Raw genomic sequence first — 19,868 nt, 5'->3', positions numbered from 1 at the left:
TTAATATTTAAGTTCTTAAGTATTTTCACTACAATTGTTAAGATAAGTTGTTAATCGCTAAGTGACTGATACAGCCAACATTAAAGACATTAAGACATTATCATTGAGACATTAACGGGTTAGTTCACACAAAAAATGAAAATTCGGTCATTAATTGCTCACTTTCATATCGTTTCAAACCGATAAGACCTTCGTTCATCTTCGGAACACAATTTAAGATATTTTGGATGAAATTCGAGAGCTTTCTGTCTGTGCATAGACAGCAACGCAACTGACATGTTCAAGGCCCAGAAAGGTAGCAAGGATATTGTTAAAATAGCTTAATTTTTATAAAGCTACGAGAATACTTTTTGTGCGCAAAGAAAACAAAAGAATTTCTTCTCTTCCACCTAAGAGTTAGATGCGCGTTGAAGTTTCTTGCTTTGCACGCAAAAAGTATTCTCGTAGCTTCATAAAATTAAAGGGATGGGTCACCCAAAAATGAAAATTCTGTCATTAATTACTCACTCTCATCTCGTTCTAATCCCGTACGACCTCCGTTGATCTTTGGGACACAAATTAAGATATTTTTGATGCATTCTGAGAGTTCTCTGACCCTCCCATAGACAGCAATGTAATTAATACGATCAAGGTCCAGAAACGTAGCAAGGAGATCGGTAAAATAATCCATGTGACATCAGGGGTTCAATTTTATGAAGCTATGAGAATACTTTTTGTACGCAAAGAAAACAGGGTGACACGACTCCTTCGCCATTTTGGAGAGTATCCACTGAACGTAAACACCATATGATCTGTGTCAGCTGCGCCACAGAACAGCATACGCTATTTACAATCAGTGGATACTCCCCAAAATAGCGCTAGGGTGACGTGAAGGAGATCCACATGACTCCAGTCCATGAATTAATGTCTCATGAAGCAAAAAGCTGCATGTTTGTAATAAATAAAAAAGTCCATGTTCTGTTGTCCTCTCACATCAAAATTATATTCATTTAGAACTATTATGGACTGTTTTAATATGATGATGATAATATGATCATGATGTTGTATAGTATGAGGATCCTTATAACAAACATAACATATCTCATAATATGCATACGTATTTTAACTCTATCCTAAGCAAGCCCTCAAACGCCTTTGTTTTTCTCAGTATGTGATTCAACATTAGTGCCGACTGAATAAGTGGCCCTCCTGCTATAATATCCTGCATGAACAGATATAATACTATTTGATAAAATCAGTGTGTTTATATTTGAGATTTATTTTCTGAAAGTCAAATATCTTAAAGCTTCACTGGGCTGGGGTTTATCTGATGTAACATTTATGAATTCCAAAATCCTTAAGAGATAAATACAGACTAAAATGTGACAGTTGCTGAAATGATTGTGTCTGGACGGCATGTTGAGGGGAATTGGACTCCCTCTCTAAATACAGCTCTCAACAAAAATGATTTTGTATTAATTAGACGTTTTTAGTCATTTATTAATGAATTGTGAATGGTTTTCTTCATAGGATTTAGCTGGTATAAACAGGTGTTTTTCTCTATAGAGAAAAAAAGAATCAATCACATGTTTTAAAGAAGAGACTCAATCACACAGATGTTGTAAATGCAGATCTTATTAACAGTATGTGGTCCTAATTAGAAATGTAGATAAATCAGAAGTAACCGTGTATAATTTGGCTGTGAGTGTAGACTCCTGACTGATCAGTGAGACACAAGCTGGTAAACAGCTGTCAATCACAGTATGTTCTGTCCAATGTTTTGTTTCTCATTTAGTGAGTTTGTTGTGTCTTCATTCTCGGATCACTAGGGGAGCTGTTTCATTAATTACTGAATTTGAGATTCTAAACTCCTGATTTTTGTTTCTAAGCCTGAAAATAAACATATTTTCTTAACAGTTTGGAATGTAAACTAAACTCTTTCTATTTATAGGTCACTAATGAAATAAATACATTTATGATAATGAGACTATCTGCGCAGATGATCGTTGTTCTATTTTCCAATGAAGCACAAGATGCTGCTTGGATCATTTCAAATCATGTTGGAGAACCTGATCATCAGGTCTAACAAAAACATGTGGTGCTCATCCAGATCAAATGCTGCTACTGTTAAAGTAAAACACATTCTGAAATTCTTTTATTTTTACTCAAATTGTTATAGCCTACTGATAATATAATTTGTAATGAAAAAAGAAAATCTGCCAAACAAATGCATTCATTAGTGGTTTCAGAATTTTTAGACCCCACTCTGTATTTAAGTTAAGTTGTATTAGCTTCTGTCTGATGTCTGTTGAATGAGTGGAAATGAAATGAAACCGAGCAGCAAATTGAAACTTTTAAGGGCTGATTGAACACTGATCCGTGGGCAGATCTCATATTTTTATGTAATAATTAGGGTTTACATTGAAATTAATTGTCCGGTCTTTCTGTGCGTGGCTAATGAAGACTACAGAGCCTCCCCAAGGACAGCAGAGGGAATGAAACATGAGTGCAGCTGCTTAACAGGTGATGCTTTTGTGTGTGTGTGTGTGTGTGTGTGTGTGAGAGAGAGATGGAGCTGTCTGCTGTTTGTCCTGCAGGAGGGAATATATCAGAGCAGCCTGGCGATGAAACTTTAATGAAGAATCAAACAGACTCCCTCAATCCAGTCTTATCATAGCCGTCTTTCTTTCAGCCTGCTTAATCACTCCTTCTGACCATCCTTGTTTTTTCTATCTTTCTTTGGACATGAGTAAAATGTTAAAATATGAGACTCCCACGGTACTAAAAAGTTGATGTTTTGTTTCAATATACTGAAACAAAACATCTATTTTTGAGTTCTTTAGGACTATATGAAAATTCAGCTCAAACTGGTTTCTGGAACATGTTTTCAAACATAGTAGGTGATTTTTAGTTGTTCCAGGCCAGTCATAGCTGCCATTAACAAAGGGCCCTCCTTTTTCGTATAAGAATATAACTTTTTTTTTTAGAATATGGTTACTGTTAAATGAGAGGGATGGCGTTTTCCAGGTACTGCATCAATCGCCTACCGCCATCTCTTGTTGGTGGGCGGCGATTTAACAATTTCCGTGTTATATTCTACTCAAAAAATCATCGTCTGGTGTAAAACACATGCTAAAACCATTTCCCCTGACAATATTTTTTTTAAAATCAAGTCGTGTGTCCGTATTTTGTGTTGACTTAAAATCATGACCCACCCTACTCCCGAATGAATCCCTCTTATCTCAATGACTAGTCAAATACATCTGAGTCGGTTCGCGATTTAGACTCTGAACTGAATCACTTGGAGCAGTTGCTATAAGTAAACGGCACGCCAACAGTAAAATATACTTGGAAAACAAAGAACAAGGGATAAAGTGGATATTTACCTACCATTAGCTGAAATTTAACTTAAAAATGCATCGTATCTTTTGTCAGCAATGAAGAATGACTATAGCCTGTTAAAGTACCTGCTCGTGAAGCTTCTGAACGACTCCAGGTAAACAACATTTTTCAACAAATAGCCTAGATTTACAAGAAACCACGTAAAAGGACCTAAAAATATGGTCTTAACCATGTTTTTTTTTGGACTCCTGTGGTACCATGTAGGCAAAATACCATGGTACATCCGCTTTGGTTGACCTGGGCACATTGCTAATGGAATAATACGTATACTCCCAGACAGCAACTTAGTTTTGGCCCAGATCTGGGCCGACACTGCTTGCTGTCTGGGCTGGGTCTGTATTTTTATTAATATTTGCGGGTCTGTGTTTGTAGTGGCTGTGAAAGTTCTGTTTTTTTATTGATTTTACTAGGGCATTGGGCCTAATTATACTTATTGATAGTCAACATTTATTCCTACTCCTAAAGTATTGAATAATTTTTCTCAGCTTGTTAGAACTTTCTTGCTGTTTTATTAAAGGATACATACAATATTGATGCGTATGTTTTGGCTCAACCTTCGTGTCTGGGATGCACTTATGATGCCTTAAAATGCCGCCTAGGTAGGCAGCTCATTAAGTTTTGGAACAGATCTACCTTAGTCCACAAGCCACAGGATTCACTGGCTAACGAGTTGTCTGACAGCTCACCACTGGAATACTACATTCCAAATACCAAATTTTAAACCACAGACATCTAAAAATTCAATGCATAACTAGTGAAATATTAATGCAGATGCCTGAGTAGAATGAAGCAGGACCAAGCAAGTCGGTCCAAGCCGATATGCTTGTGTTGTCTGTACAGAAAGCATAGCTTTGGTTTCCTGCTTCATTTGAAGCTCTGAAGCAGATAAATATCTTCATATCAATGTCTCGCAGGCTGAATCATAAAGGAGAGAGCTCATCCATGACCTGCTCTGCTTGTAATAACCTGCTCTCTATCAGAGATGTCCATCACACTACGTGTGTGTGTGTGTGTGTGTGTGTGTGGCTCTACATGAACTGAAAGCCACTGTGTGTGAATAACTAGGTTTGTATGGATATGTGCATGTGTTTCAGTGCATGCAGGTATTTAATAGCATTATATGTGACTGATAACTCAACCTTATTATGACCCTCTGCTCAGCTTTTGTTGCTTGGCAGCAAAAGATCCTCTGGGATCTATTGAAGTAAACCATAATAGAGCAGGGATGCGCATGTTGGGGACTTTCCATTTACTTCTGTTGTTTTAATATCGAGCTAATTATATTTTCTATCTCCTAACCCTCACACAAACCTTTCTGCATGTTTATATTTTCATTAAGATGCTATTTACTACGTTTATTAAGCTGTTTTTCTTGTGGGCAATGTTGGCTGCTCCCCACAATATAGGTGATTTCAGGTTTTATTATCCTTGTGGGAATATTTGGTCCCCAGAAATGAACACTTAAAGCCTATTCTCAAATGAAGGGGTGCCAGAAGACAGAAGGACAGAGAAAGAGAGAGAGAGAGAGAGGTTAATAGGTTGTATTGATCTTTGCATCTTGGGGACAGGCTTGCTTTAGTGTGTGTATTACTGATGGGAATTCAATTGGAAAAGAATATTTACTATCTTACTCTTTTACTTTTTTGATTCATATGGTAGTGCTATCTACCATATGAATGTGCTATCTTACTCTTTGTCTTCTTGTATGTCTGTTTTAATTAAGTGTGTAGGGGAGACTGGGGCTAGCTGTCACAATTTTTACTTTTTCATAGTAAGTTTGATTTTGAAAGTCAGTTTCTCTGTAGACTATACATTATTTAATATTTCATTCACTGTTTCCCAGAAAACGTTTGTTGAACACTCATGCACTACCTTAAACATTTTTGGCATCAGTAATATTTTACTGATTGTTTAGATAGAAATGAATACTTTACTGATTGTCTAGAAATAAATTAATGTCTGTCACTTTTATTCAAGTGACTGACATTTATGATGTTACAGAGATTTGCTGTTTCATATAAATGCTGATTTTTTTCATGTATAAAAAAATGTGAAAAACATCATGGTTTCCATAAAAATATTACACCGCACAAAAGCTTGATAATGATAAGAAATGTTCAGAACCAAATCAACCTGTTAGAATGATTTCTGAAGGATCATGTGACACTTTTTCTTGTATTTGTAATAAAAATTGTGCAGCCTTTACGAAGCAAAAAATAATTATTTCAAAAACATGATTTTTTTTTAAACAGACCCCAAACCAAACAGCAGTGTAGACTGTTTTTGACAACAATCCCCAACAGCAGGTGGTTGTGGCTAGAGGGGATACAGCAAAACCCAGAAGCTAACAATAAATTAAATTTTCTACTTATTAGATTTTGTTTTAATAACGTCTCTACCCCAACACTAAACCTACCCCTCGCAATAATGCAAACACAGTAATTGTTGTTGTACAGTGTGAGAAAAATTACACTATATTGATGTGCGCACACTCAGTAGTTTTTGCTGTATCCCTTCTAGCCTTAACCATAGCAGGCATTAGTAGCATTGTTGCCAAGTCCATGGTTTTTGTGCACAATTGGTCTACGTTTAAACTTGCTGCAGGTTGTTTTATTTTCAGACCGAGAGTTGAAGTGAACCCCCCACCCTCCAAAACGTGATTTTGACTGAGCAGGACCCCAACCTCCAACCAGAATGCGATTGGGCTTGTTTTGGCCATGATTGGGCTAGTTTTTAGTAGCGATTGGGCTAGTTTTTAGTAGCAATTGGGCTGGTTTTGTTACACAGACCTGGCAACCTGGCAATTTCCTAAGATCAATCAAAAAAAGGATTTGCAAAACTTCACACTGGACTTCAAGCAGCTTGGATTCTGTGCCTCTCCAGTCTACCTCCAGACTCCAGACCTTGATTTCCAAATGAAAAGCAAAATTTACTATTATCTGAAAAGAGGACTTTGGACCACTGAGCAAAAGTCCAGTTCTTTTTCTCGTTAGCCCAGGTAAGATGCTTCTGCTGCAGTTTCTGTTTCAGAAGTGGCTTGGTAGCCCTTTTCCTGAAGACGTCTGTGTGTGGTGACTCTTGATGCACCGACTCCAGCTTCAGTTCACTCCTTGTGAAGCTCTCCCAAGTGTTTGAATCGGCTTTGCTTGACAGTATTTTAAAACTTGCGGTCATCCCTGTTGCTTGTGCACATTTTCCTACCCAATTTCTTCCTTCCAGTCAACTTTGCAGCCAGTCAACCCCTTTCAGTAATGACCCTCTGTGACTTACCCTCTTTGTGGAGGGTGTCAAAGATCGTCTTCTGGACCATTGCCAAGTCAGCAGTCTTCCCCAGTATTGTGGTTTCAAAGAACAAGAGATACCCAGAATTTATACTATATGAATGGTCATTTATTGAAACTCAAATGTAGATATTCTAATATTTTGAGATACTGATTTTTGGCTTTCATTAGCTGTAAGCTCTAATCATCAAAATTAAAACAAAAAAACTTTTGAAATGTTTTACTTTACATGTAATGAATCTAAAATATATGAAAGTTTCACTTTTTGAAATAAGTTACAAGAAAAAATTAACTTTTTCACCATATTCTAATTTTCTGAGATGCACCTGTACTTTAAGCAATAAAACTATGATGAAAGAAAGGGAAACAGAGTATAAATGTAATATAAAAAACATTAATTTTAGATGTATTAAAATTTATAAACAAGTTTTCTTTTACTAAATTAAATATAAATTAAAATGGGAAATACAACTTGATATATTTAAAGAATAGCTTTGTGCTATTTTTCATTAGTTGTTCTTTGCCTCAATATATTGACTGAGTTATAGCCCTAGTCTCTCTTGTTTGGTATCTAGCAGTGTGCTTGTATATTTGCATTCATTCCATTTGCACAGCTCGCCACGTAGTAGATTTTTTCCTGTGTCTCCTTTCTTTTATTAATTTGATCAGCTGCTCTTGCCAGCTCCCTCGTTACTTCCTGTACCCATGAGCCCCCCCTTCATCTGTGAGTCACCCGTTCCCAATGGAGACTACTGGCAACCCTGGAGCGTACAGAAAAAGAGAGAGTGAGAAGGACAGGAAGCAAACAGCAAGCTATATGACAGAGGGAACAACGGGGTTTTTGTGTGCACAGCTTAAAGAGGGCTATCACTGGAGGAGAGCAACACACAGTGGACAAGTGCAGGAAAAATGAACACTGTAGAACAAGAGCCCTGGAGATAGAGAGAGGCAGTAATGAAGAGAGCAACAGGGGGATAGGAAGAGACGAATCTCCTCCTCAGTTCCTAAAGAGTGTGCGATCTCTGAGAGAGCGGTCAGAAGTGTGTGTGTGTGTGTGTGTGTGAGAGAGAGTATGTGTCTGTGAGAGAGAGGGGGCAGTATTAGAGGATCTTTGAAGTAGAGGGGTGTTTGAAGCCTCTGCTAGCCCTCAGCTGTGTTATATAGCATTCACAAGGAAAATAATCCTTGGAGCACATTATGTAGGGGAGGCTGGACATGTTTTTACACTTTCCTTCATTACTTGCAGACTACTACTCGTCTAAATGGTATATTTTGGTATAAGGCGTGCTAGAAGTAGGCTAACAGAGTAACAGAATAATATACAGTAGTAAGTCTATTTATGGGGAAATTTTAACAATCCCACTACATTTTAAATTATATCACATCTCAAAGGAATAATATTACTGCTTTAATATTATAATATTACTGTAGTTTTTCATGATGCTATTTTTTTTTTACCCTCTCAGGTTGTTCCAAACTTGTATGAATTTATTTCTTCTGCTGAACACAAAAGAAGATATTTTGAAGAACGTGAGTAACCAAACTGTTTCTGGATATACCAGTGACTTCCCTAGTATTTTTTCTTCTTCCCGTACTGTGGAAGTCAAAATATCTTTTATGATCAACAATAGAAGAAAAACAAAAAACAAAAATTTGCAGGTTTGGAAAAACATGAGAGTGAGTAAATTATGACAGATGTTTTCATTTATGAATTTATATGATGTTGTTTTACTGACACACTAAAATGAAAATATAAGATTTCAAGAAAACCTCATAAAGTCATCAAGTTTTAAGAATACTCTTATAGACCCCATTATGAAAAAAGTCAAAGTTTCAAGAATAAAGGCATAACATTACATTAAATGTAATGTAAAATGAACAAGGGATAGTTCACATCCTTCATTCAACTTCAGAACACAAATTAAGATATTTTTGATGAAAGAGCTTTCTGACCCTGCCTATGCAATGGAATTGGAATGGAATTACCAAGTTCAAGATTTAAGAATACATTTTGTGCACAAAGAAAACCAAAATAATGACTTCATTCAGCAATTTTTTTTCTCTTTCATGTCAGTCTTTAATGTGCATTCACGAGAGTACCACGGCATGTGTGGTAGTAATATTTTGAAGATTATGATAATATTCTCAAAAATGTAGATTTTTCTATTGTTTTACCATGGCATGAAAACAGTCATAAACTATTTTATTTTAGTCTGTGTAATTTTAAATATAATTTTTGTAACTTTAAAGTCATCAAATTTTTAAGATCAGAAGGAAGAAATTTGAAAACACTAAAAAAAAAACGTACACTGTTTAAAATGTTTGAAAATCAACGAGAGAGGTAATTGTGAATAAATGTGACTGAAATATTGACGTTGCTACAGTGGCTCCTGTCTCCTTTATACTGCAGGTCGAAAGAGGAGAGTGGAAGAGAGAGAGAGAGTGTGTGAGGATGATTAAGATAAATGTGAGTAAAATAAGACATGATTGATGTTAATAGAGGGGTTTCTACAGAGCGGTGGATGGGGACTGAAGGTTCTCATATTTATATTAAGCTTTATGATTCAAGAAGAATTAATATAAATCTGGACTCCTGGAAAGGTTCTCCATCTTACTGCAGTCTCTTTCTCTCTCTTAGCAGAACTGCTCGATAAAAAAGATTTGCCACATGCCCTTTAACTAACAACACACACAAATACAAATAAAGTCATGCAAGTTTCTTATACTGCACAGGTTCATTGTTTGCTTCCATTTTTTATATTTCGCTGTCACAACTCATGACAGATGGCTGCACTTCCATTACAGTTTGGAAATCATTTCTTGTGAAATGAATCAGCTTATTCATAAAAAGCTGGGAAGCTCATGCAGAGTTCCTGTCCTAGTTTAACGTGACCTGCAGGCTTTATAACAATAAGGTTTTAGTAAGTTCGGTTCACTAATGCTCAGTGTCTCACACATGTGAATTTTCCATACAGGTTCTAAGGCAATTGTATAGGTGTTTGTGATGCTTGCGATTCACATGATAATGTTTATAATCAGCTAAACCTTACATTAGACGTGGTGGGATTCTGTTATTAATGAATCTTGGATGATTGGAAAATATGCCTTTTAACTACAGAACATCTTTGCAAAACTCCAAAAACTTACTGTTACATACAATTCCCTGCAGTTTCCACCTGAAAGATCACTAGAACCAGTAAAACACCAATACATTTTTATTACTGTCCACACAAATTATGGTTACAGGGGCGGATTATTGATTGATAAAAACTTAGCATTGTGCAAAGTACCATGCTATGATCTTAAAATTACAAAATTATACATGATTTATAAACTATGTATAAAATATTTGTTGACCTTTGCGTCACAACCAGCTTCATATGTGTGGCTTTTCTGATGTAGTAAACTTGCTTGTTAGCTCACCTGGTATAGCATCACTCTTGTGATGTGGAGAACTCTGGTATGAGCCCTGTGGAACGTGAGTCAAGATAAAAGAGCTCAAAGGCTTGTAGAATCAGGCTAAAATAACTTTTTACCTCAACGTTTGTTTTATTAACATTATCAGTTAGATTTAAGACATTCATCTGTTTTGGACAAAACTGATTGTGCTTATAGCACCACTCACCGTTTTGCGTAACGTGCAATCAGTAAAGTAATATTAAAGGGGTCACCCGATGCCCATTTTCCATAAGTTGATATGATTCTTTAGGTTCTTAATGAAAAGTCTATAACATACTTTGGTTAAAATTGCTCAATGGTAGTGTAAAACAACACCCTTTTTACCTTGCCAAAAACAGCCCTTTTCAGAGCATGCCATTTTATTGCATGCTGCTTTAAATGCAAATGAGCTCTGTTCACCCCGCCCCTCTGTTCTGAGCCACTCTCTGAAAGACGGTAAACTTCAGCCCCATTTATTGTGAAACTTGCTTACTAGCACGTTATTAGGAAAGGCGATTTGCAAAGATTCATAAAAAAACCCTTATACTGACTTCTTTAGGTGAGGCTGGATCACGGATGATTTGCATGAACATAAACACATTTAGGCAGATCGGGGGCTCATTCCCTTCAAAAACAAATGTAATCCACTGCGTCTTCAGCGGCTCAGATGTCAGGAGTAAATGACGACTGCTTATTATTACATCCAACAACAAAACACCTCAGTCTCTTAGGAGACATCCTTGTCTACATCTGCTCCACCCTTGAAACGATAACGGACTGATGACAGCTCACTCAGGGTGGGTCTAAGGTAAGACACCCGTCCAGTCTGTGCCTAAACGCTACTGTCAATCAAACAGAGTCGTGGGAGGGCCGGGGTCTGTGTGACGTCACCACGTAAGTTGAAGATGAACGAAGTTGAACAAAGGTTTTACAGGTTTGGAATGACATGAGGGCGAGTAATTAATGACAGAATGTTCATTTTTGGGTGAACTATCCCTTTAATTATTTGAATAGACTCTCTGCAGCATAAAACACTTTGGTGCATTATGGCAGAAACATGTAAATACAAGTTACCTAACTTTTTCAGTCAGAATGAATTGAATTGCGATCATCTTTTTAAAAAAAGATTTATTTAGTCATTTAGCAGATGCTTTTATCCAAAGCGACTTACAAATGAGGACATAAGAAGCAATCAAAACCAACAATAGAGTAACAACGTGCAAGTGCTATTACAAGTCTTGGTTAGCCTAACGCAGTACAGATAATTATTATTATTATTTTATTTTATGTTTTTTAAATAAAAAGACAAAGATAAAATAAAATTAGAATACAGAGTGCTAGAGTTAGAGGGTCAAGTAAAGATGGAACAGATGAGTTTTTAGCCGTTTCTTGAAGATGGGTAAGGATTCGGCTACTCGGATTGAGTTGGGCAAGTCATTCCACCATATGGGAACAGTTAATGAAAAGTCTGTGAAAGTGTTTTTGTGTGTCTTTGGGATGGTACAATAATGCATCGTTCACTTGAAGAACGCAAGCTTCTATAGGGCATATAAATCGGAAGTAATGAATTTAGGTAAAGGGGTGCAGAGCCAGTGGTGGTTCTGTAGGCAAACATTAATGCCTTGAATTTAATGCGAGCAGCTATTGGTAGCCATGCAAATTGATGAACAGAGGCGTGACGTGCGTTCTTTTCAGCTCATTAAAGATTAATCTTGCAGCGGCATTTTGGATTAATTGTAGAGGTTTAATAGAATTGGCTGGAAGACCTGCCAAGAGAGCATTGCAATAGTCAAGTCTGGACAGAACAAGAGCCTGAACAAGGAGTTGTGTTGCATGTTCCGAGAGAAAGGGTCTGATCTTCTTAATATTGTATAATGCAAATCTGCAGGACCGGGCAGTTTTAGCAATGTGGTCTGAGAAATTCAGCTTATCATCAATCACAACTCCAAGGTTTCTGGCTGTTTTTGAAGGAGTTATGGTAGATGAGCCTAACTGGAAGGTGAGATTGTGATGAAGCGATGGGTTAGCTGAAACTACAAGCAGTTCTGTCTTAGCTAGGTTGAGTTGAAGGTGATGGGCCATCATCCAGTAAGAAATGTCTGTTAGACACGCTGAGATGCGAGCAGCGATCGTCGGATCATCAGGATGGAATGAGAGGTAGAGTTGAGTGTCATCAGCATAGCAGTGATATGAAAAGCCATGTTTCTGAATGACAGAACCTAGTGATGCCATGTAGACAGAAAAGAGAATTGGTCTAAGAACTGAGCCCTGAGGCACCCCAGTAGCTAGATGTTGCGACTTGGATACCTCACCTCTCCAAGATACTTTGAAGGACCTATCAGAGAGGTAAGACTCAAACCACTGGAGTGCGGTACCTGAGATGCCCTTTTTCAATAGGGTTGACAAGAGGATCTGATGGTTGACTGTATCAAAAGCAGCAGGCAGATCCAGCAAGATAAGTAATGAAGATTTGGAAGCCACTCTTGCAAGTCTTAGGGCTTCAACAACAGAAAGCAAGGCAGTTTCGGTCGAATGTCCACTTCTGAAGCCAGATTGGTTACTGTCCAGGAGGTTGTTCTGTGTAAGAAAGACGGAGACTTGGTTGAGCACAACTCGTTCAAGTGTTTTTGCAATGAAAGGAAGCCCTTATATGTCAATCGAAAGGCTTGTGCCATGTGATTTGGGTCAAAAGAACCCGTTCGCGGATATGTAGGATACATCCCATTGGCTTCGGTCCACCCCGCCAAATTATCTACCCAGAGATTTGTATAAAACCCCCAACTACATCTATTCATCCAATCATTTGGTGTTTCGCCAGGAGTTGGTTTAGGATAGGTGGTTCCTATGACAGATATTAGCCTCCCCACAAGACAGACCGAAACTCGTGACGACCCACACTTTCACTTTTGATTTCGTTTTCTATTTGTTTAGCGCGCTCTTCCCAGCCTCTCGCTGAGGGTATTCCTGCGTCAGTCCACAGATAGTCAAACTATACTTTGTCTTATCCGACTACGCATCAAAACAATAATGTCACTAATCAGGTAGTCAACCAAACTTGTCTTACCTGATCAGAGACATCACGTCGGGGTCACCAAATTGTAAGAACTCTACTCTGGGTCTGGTGAGGGTCACTGCAGCTTTCTTCGTCTGTCGAGTGGATTAGCAACAAGCGCTTGGAATAGACAACAACACTCCAGATGTAAGCACAAGTGGTTTATTGTTCTCTACTACTAAAGAAGGGGCAATCCCATCTTTTATACATCACACTCACATAAGCCTTCATGTAGGCGTGTTCATACAAAATTAAGAAGCACTTCTATACATGGTATGGAAGAATACAGATAGTCCAGAGCAGCTGGATGAGAGAATAAACAAAAGAAGAGAGTGCAGCCGCATCCAACTGGTTCCCTGCCGACAGACAACCCTGAAAAAGGCAGATAACACACAGGAGAAAACATTCTTATCTAGAACTAACTCTTTCTAACTCTTAACTGAAGTAAACTGCAAAACTATTAACTCAAGGAAACTGCACTGCAAAACACATTAATTCTTATAAAGGGAAACCGGTCTATAGTTCCCTAAAAGAGTTGGGTTAAGAGTGGGTTTTTAAGAAGTGGAGTTATACGAGCCTGTTTAAATGCTGAGGGAAAAATTCCAGTGTGAAGGGATGTATTAATGATGTGAGTGAGTGAGTGTAACAACTGCAGGAGAAATGGCTTGAAGGAGATGAGATGGAATAGGATCAAGCAGACAGGTAGTAGGATGACTGGAAAAGATGAGTTTAGAGACCTCTGCCTCAGAGAGTGGAGAGAAGGATGTGAACGAGTGTATGTTTGCTGGTAAGATATGTTTGATAGATTGTGGTGTGGAAAATTGTGCAGTGAGGTTTGTAATTTTATTAATGAAGTCGTCAGCTGTTAGAGATGATGAAGGAGGAGGAGGAGAAAGGAGGGAGGAAAATGTTTTAAAGAGCATGCGAGAGTTAGGTGAATTGTTAATTTTGTCATGATAGTATGTCCTTTTAGCAGTGGAAACATTAGCAGAGAAGTCAGAGAGGAGTGATCGATATAAATTAAGGTCAGAAGGATTTTGTGATTTGCGCCATACCCTTTCCGCAGCCCTGAGTTTAGAACAATGTTTTTGGAGAACATCAGATAGCTAAGGGGCAAAAGGGGTGGTACGGGTTGGCTTGGAAGGTAAGGGGCAGAAAGTATTTAAACAAGACGTCAGAGTGGAACAGAAAGTATCTGTAGCACTGTTAGCATCAAGAGAGGATAACTGTTTAAGGGGATGAAGTGAAGACGAAACCATAGCAGATAGCCGGGAGGGTGAGAGTGAACGCAAGTTACGTCGAAAAGTGACATGTGGAGGGGTATGTGATGTGTCAGGAATCATGTTAGTGAAGTGACATTCATCCAAGTATGGTGACCCATACTCGGAATTCGTGCTCTGCATTTAACCCATCCAACGTGCAGACACACAGCAGTGAACACACACACACACACACACACACACACCGAGAACATACACCCGGAGCAGTGGGCAGCCATTTTATGCTGCAGCGCCCGGGGAGCAGTTGTGGGTTCGGTGCCTTGCTCAAGGGCACCTCAGTCGTGGTATTGAGGGTGGAGAGAGCGCTGGACATTCACTCCCCCCACCTACAATTCCTGCCGACCGGAGACTCGAACCCGCAACCTTTGGATTACAAGTCCAGCTCTCTAACCATTAGGCCACGACTTCCCTCCCATGTTGAGGTTAAGAGTGAGGAAGTGATCCGAGGTGTGTAGTGTAGTATCTTTTTCTTCTCTGTAGTGATGTATATCGAAGTGAAACAGCTTCTTGAAAATAAAAAACAAATGTAGGAAGGGGCTATAATTTTGTTCATTGAGAATTGATTGAATCGTTGTTTGTTTTGTTACTGCAATCTAACGGGGGTGACAGGTTCCTTGATGTGATGGATTATTGTCCCACCCTCATGTCAGCGCATATCATAGAAAACAGATGAGAATAGAAGGGGGAGGGGAATTTAATGTTTTTGATTAAAGATTACAAAGGCACATGAGTTTAAAAAAATAATGATGTGCACAGATAAATCATTTATAATATTAAAAAAAATATGAATTGTAAATATTGATTTTCTGGTGACTTTAATTCCACTCCCACATGACCAAACGGTTTGACAACTGCTGCTTTGGAGGTACAAATCAACAGAATCTTTCCAACATAACATTAAATGCTAACATCTTGTTGAAAAACACTTTCAACATGTACTGTCCCTATTCAGATTCTTGGAAAGCATGCTGTAAACTGGAAGTTTCATGCTCATTTTCAGTGAAGGCCAACAATGATTATTCATGTAGTCTTAAAACAAACAGATTAAGTAAAAACTGATGTGGATTGCACACAAGCAGTAAAAAGGAGGATTACACTCCAAAAATGATACATTATATTTATTATAGTGCAAGATGTGGAGAATTCACTCAGATTTATACCACTCAAAAATAATTCATGATTGACGTCATTATGTTGCAGAAGTTTCTCCTTTTCTACATTCCTCACATTAATCCCAGTTGAAGATCTCTCACTGTCTGGCTTTGGATGCAATCCTCTTCTGCTTGAGTGCAGTTACTTGAGGTCTTACTCAGTCTGGTGTTTTAAAATGCTCCTCTGGGGCTCAGAGAGCCTTCTACTGCTTTCATCTTCACGTCTCTGTGTCCTGGCTGTGTTTAACAGGGTTCACAGGGGAAGACATTTTTATTTTATTTTATTATAATTGTATGTTATATATATCCATATGCATTTTTATAATTTGTGATTTACACCCAATTTCAATTTAGCTGAATAAATAACAGCAGACTCCATGCTCCTTTTTATTTATTTTAGATAAACTTCAAAGTGTGAAGTCCAAGCAAGGCACTGTCAGATGATTAGAAAGTTGCCTTGCCTCATCCTTGTTATTTGGAAGTCAGATTTCCACTAACTCAATCAATTCACCATGCTAAAAACTCATTAAGTTTCTGTGTATGGCCTGAAGCTGACTGTTGGAGGACGATGAAGCAGTCAAAAGTAAGACAGAGCTTTACGTGATGGCGAGAGAGTTGTAAATCTAGCAGTGTTAGTGTGTGTCTTTCCTTTGTCAAGCACAGTATTTACTGACATCTATTCTACTTGTTTGTATAAATTATAATACAATATTAATCTTCAATAAATAATTTAAATGTTTTGAATTATTAATAACAGTTAACTGTAATCTTTATAAAAACTCAAGTTGAATATCCATTTTCGTACTGCACATTATAATATTGTGATGCCTAAATTCATGTGTAGCATTTACGATGGTTTCATTTATTAAATAATATCCATTATTTATCAGGCTTAAAATAATTATCAGCTTTGCATAAACACAGGAAATCTAAATAATTTTTTATGGATGTTATATTTAACATCATATGAACACAGTACATACTGCAGCAAGTTTTCATCTCTATAGTAAACATTTTGTGTGTTCCATAAAACGGTTTGCTAGAGGTGTGTATGTGTTTATTACTTAAATATTCTGCTGCAGGTGAGTGTGTGTGTGTGTGTGTGTGTGTGTGTGTATTAAACAGTCTGCTGCAGGTGTGTGTGTGTGTGTGTGTGTGTGTTAAATGGTCTGCTGCAGGTGTGTTTGTGTGTGTGTTAATCCCAGCAGTATCTCTGTTCCTCCCAGGCTGATGAGCAGAAGCTGACGGTGGAGTGTCAGGCTCATTGACTCTTTCGCTGCAGGACTCAGTGCTTTAATAGCCTCTGATGGCATGACACCAGATTCCAGCCTCTGACCTCCCACAGGCAGCAGCACTCTCCACTGCAGTCATGCCCAGTGGGGGCCATGCGTATCACACGCACACAGAGCTCAGCAGAGTCAGACCGCGCTCAGACACAGCAAACTGCAGGGATCAGGGATGGCTGTCTGGGGAGTGAAAGGTAAAGGGTGTGGACCAGTGGGATTTAGAACCATTCGCTTGTGTGTGTGGAAAGGTGTTTCTATGAGCTACTGTAGCATTGTGCTGGCCATAAGCATCTTGGCAGTCAGCTTTTATGACCTTCCTATAAAATCACAATTCAAACATAGATTCAGTTATTTAATTCAGTCAAATAAGAGTATTAAGGAATTTATTTATTTATTGTGAACTGAAAATGGCCAAATTTACAGTAAAGACACGGAGAAAATTCTGCAAGTCTGCAGGACAGAACTGGACCTTAATATGGGAATTCAAAAAAGAGTCACGTCTCATGTGGTCTTAGGTTTTAATTAGTGAAATAATCAATCAAGCTGGCCTCACACAAAACCTCAAAATTGTAATCAAACAAATTTAATGAAAACTTAATAAACTACGATGATGTAATATTGAAAAATGAATTAGACCTCCCCCTTACCTCTAACAAACTCCAATGTTAGCAGACCTTGAATAGGTCCACAAAATGGCAAGTTACCAAACCATTAAATAAATTAAAGGAAGGCTTGTGGTGCAATCTAGAAATGCAATGAGAACACAAAGGCACCAGAAGAACATCTCTGCATAAATACAATTTTAAAAATAAAATTCTTAACAATTGTTATCTTGTTTTTCAGTAAAAAATCCTAAACTTGCTTAAAATTTGCTCTTTTTTTTCTTGTATTAGCATAAATCTATAATATATTCATTAAGATAATAAATTCATTATAGAGGCTTTCAAACCTCAAGAGGTTTTCTAATGAACAATGCGCTATTTTGCACGATGACGTCAGCACTAAACAAATTTCAGCTCACTGTGAAATTATTGAGCCAAACACAATCATCAATGGTTCTCTCACAAATTCATCAGACCACAGAGAAAGACAGAAAGCAACATACATGATGTTCTGTATATTTGACCAGTGATCATAACTGCATGGTTTTGCAATAATAAAAAAAGCTTATAAAGACAAAATTGTAGGGATAAATTGGTAGATTTGATTGTTTGCCAGAAGCATTCAGGTATTGTGAACCTTCAGAAAAACCTTTGGCAAGAATGAGCAGTTTGCCACAATTTTCCATGAAAGCTCATTTGCATGTGAATATGTGTGGCAGTGTTCATCAAATCTTTACCACAGGGGTTTGGCAGAACATTATAATTTTGTGTGTGCAAGGTTGCACAAATTATACCATTGAGATTTTAAAGAACAATGAAGGAGAGACTTACAATACAAAGTACAAAAACCAGCTGAGCATTCTTTGAGATATGACTTCTACTGTTTAGGAACTCAAAATAATAGTTAACCCAGAACTCATTCAATCAAGTTTTCCAAATATTTTTTCGTTGCACTTTCTTTGGTTGAATATAAAACAAGATATTTTGGAAAATTTTACCTAGTGGAATTACCAAAAAAACTTTTTCAAACGAGCCCATACGATTATTCAATGGACCCTTTTCACAATTTTGCAGTTTCTCAGAACAGAAGCAGAACATCAAATGATTTATTTTGTGTTCTCGTTTGCCAAAATAGTTAAAGAAAGAAAAAAACACAATAGTGTTTCTGTGACTTTCCAAAAGAGTGAAATAATTTTTAGATTTTTGTCATAATTTGAGATTTAAATTTGCTTAGCCTTTGTACTAATATCAGCAGTGAGTCTTGTTATTTAAAGCCAATGTAAGAAAACACAAAATATAGTTTAATAAATCTACATTAAAATGTTTAAAAATAAAAAACATTGCTAGATTTACAATGTTAATTACTGTGGATTTGTCATCACAGTCTGAGAAATGGGTCCATGCTGTTTTTTTGTTTGCACAAGGAGTCTGACAACAGCCAGTGCTCCACACAGAGATCTGATCTTATCATCATCCAGTGTGTCTGGAATGACATGACGAAACAGAACAAACTGAGACAGACTAAATCCTGGAGAGCTGTGGCAATGTCTCCAAGATGCTTCAAGAGATTAATATATATTTGTGTGTGTGTGTTCCACTGATGAAAGAAAGTCATTTAGGTTTGGCACAACTTGAAGGTGAATAAATGGCTTTACAGTGTTTTATTCTGGTATATGGAAGGTCAAAGAAGTGTTCGCTGAGATGCTGTCTTTGGTCCCCTCATGAACTGAAGTGGCGTCCAGATACAGCCGTCCCTCCCCCTACGTCCAGCTCCTTATATCAGCTCTGTAAATCCCCCAGATGTGACAGCTGCAGGTGTCCTGATTAAAACATCACTTTCATCTGTCCAGTCTGTTCATTCCAAGCATGTACAGATGCTTCTAGTTCTGGAGGAAGAGGAGGCAGAGCTGTCTGTGATAATGACAACTTTCACATGTAGTCAGATTGTATAGGGTGATAAATCATTTTGCATCTCTAAAATGCTTTCACATCCACGTTTTCTGCATAAAAGCATGTTCCAAAGGAAAACCTGACATTTGGGTGAAGATCTGAAGATTTAACACATATTCACTCTTGGTCTGTATCTACATATGTTTGATTAGCATCCTCTTTCTGATTTTCGCTTAGTATTTTCTTCATTCTGGCCAGATGGTGTAATTAAGTTGTTGACACATGGGACGCATTTTGTAGTTCTTTCCTCTTTTTTTTCCTTTAGCTAATACTCAGTCATTTATTACCTTACAATTACAAGCTGGTGTGGCCACTATTGATATTTGATATAATGTTTGACTAGCAGCAAACCAACTACTATGTTACAAAAACGCAGCTATACTCTATATATAAAATTACATTGTGTTATATGCATTTTTAATTATGCTCTTTACATTTTGCCCGCAA

Source organism: Barbus barbus, assembly GCF_936440315.1.
Source record: "Barbus barbus genome assembly, chromosome: 30".
Lineage (NCBI taxonomy): Eukaryota > Metazoa > Chordata > Actinopteri > Cypriniformes > Cyprinidae > Barbus > Barbus barbus.
Note: the sequence above shows the minus strand (reverse complement) of the source record.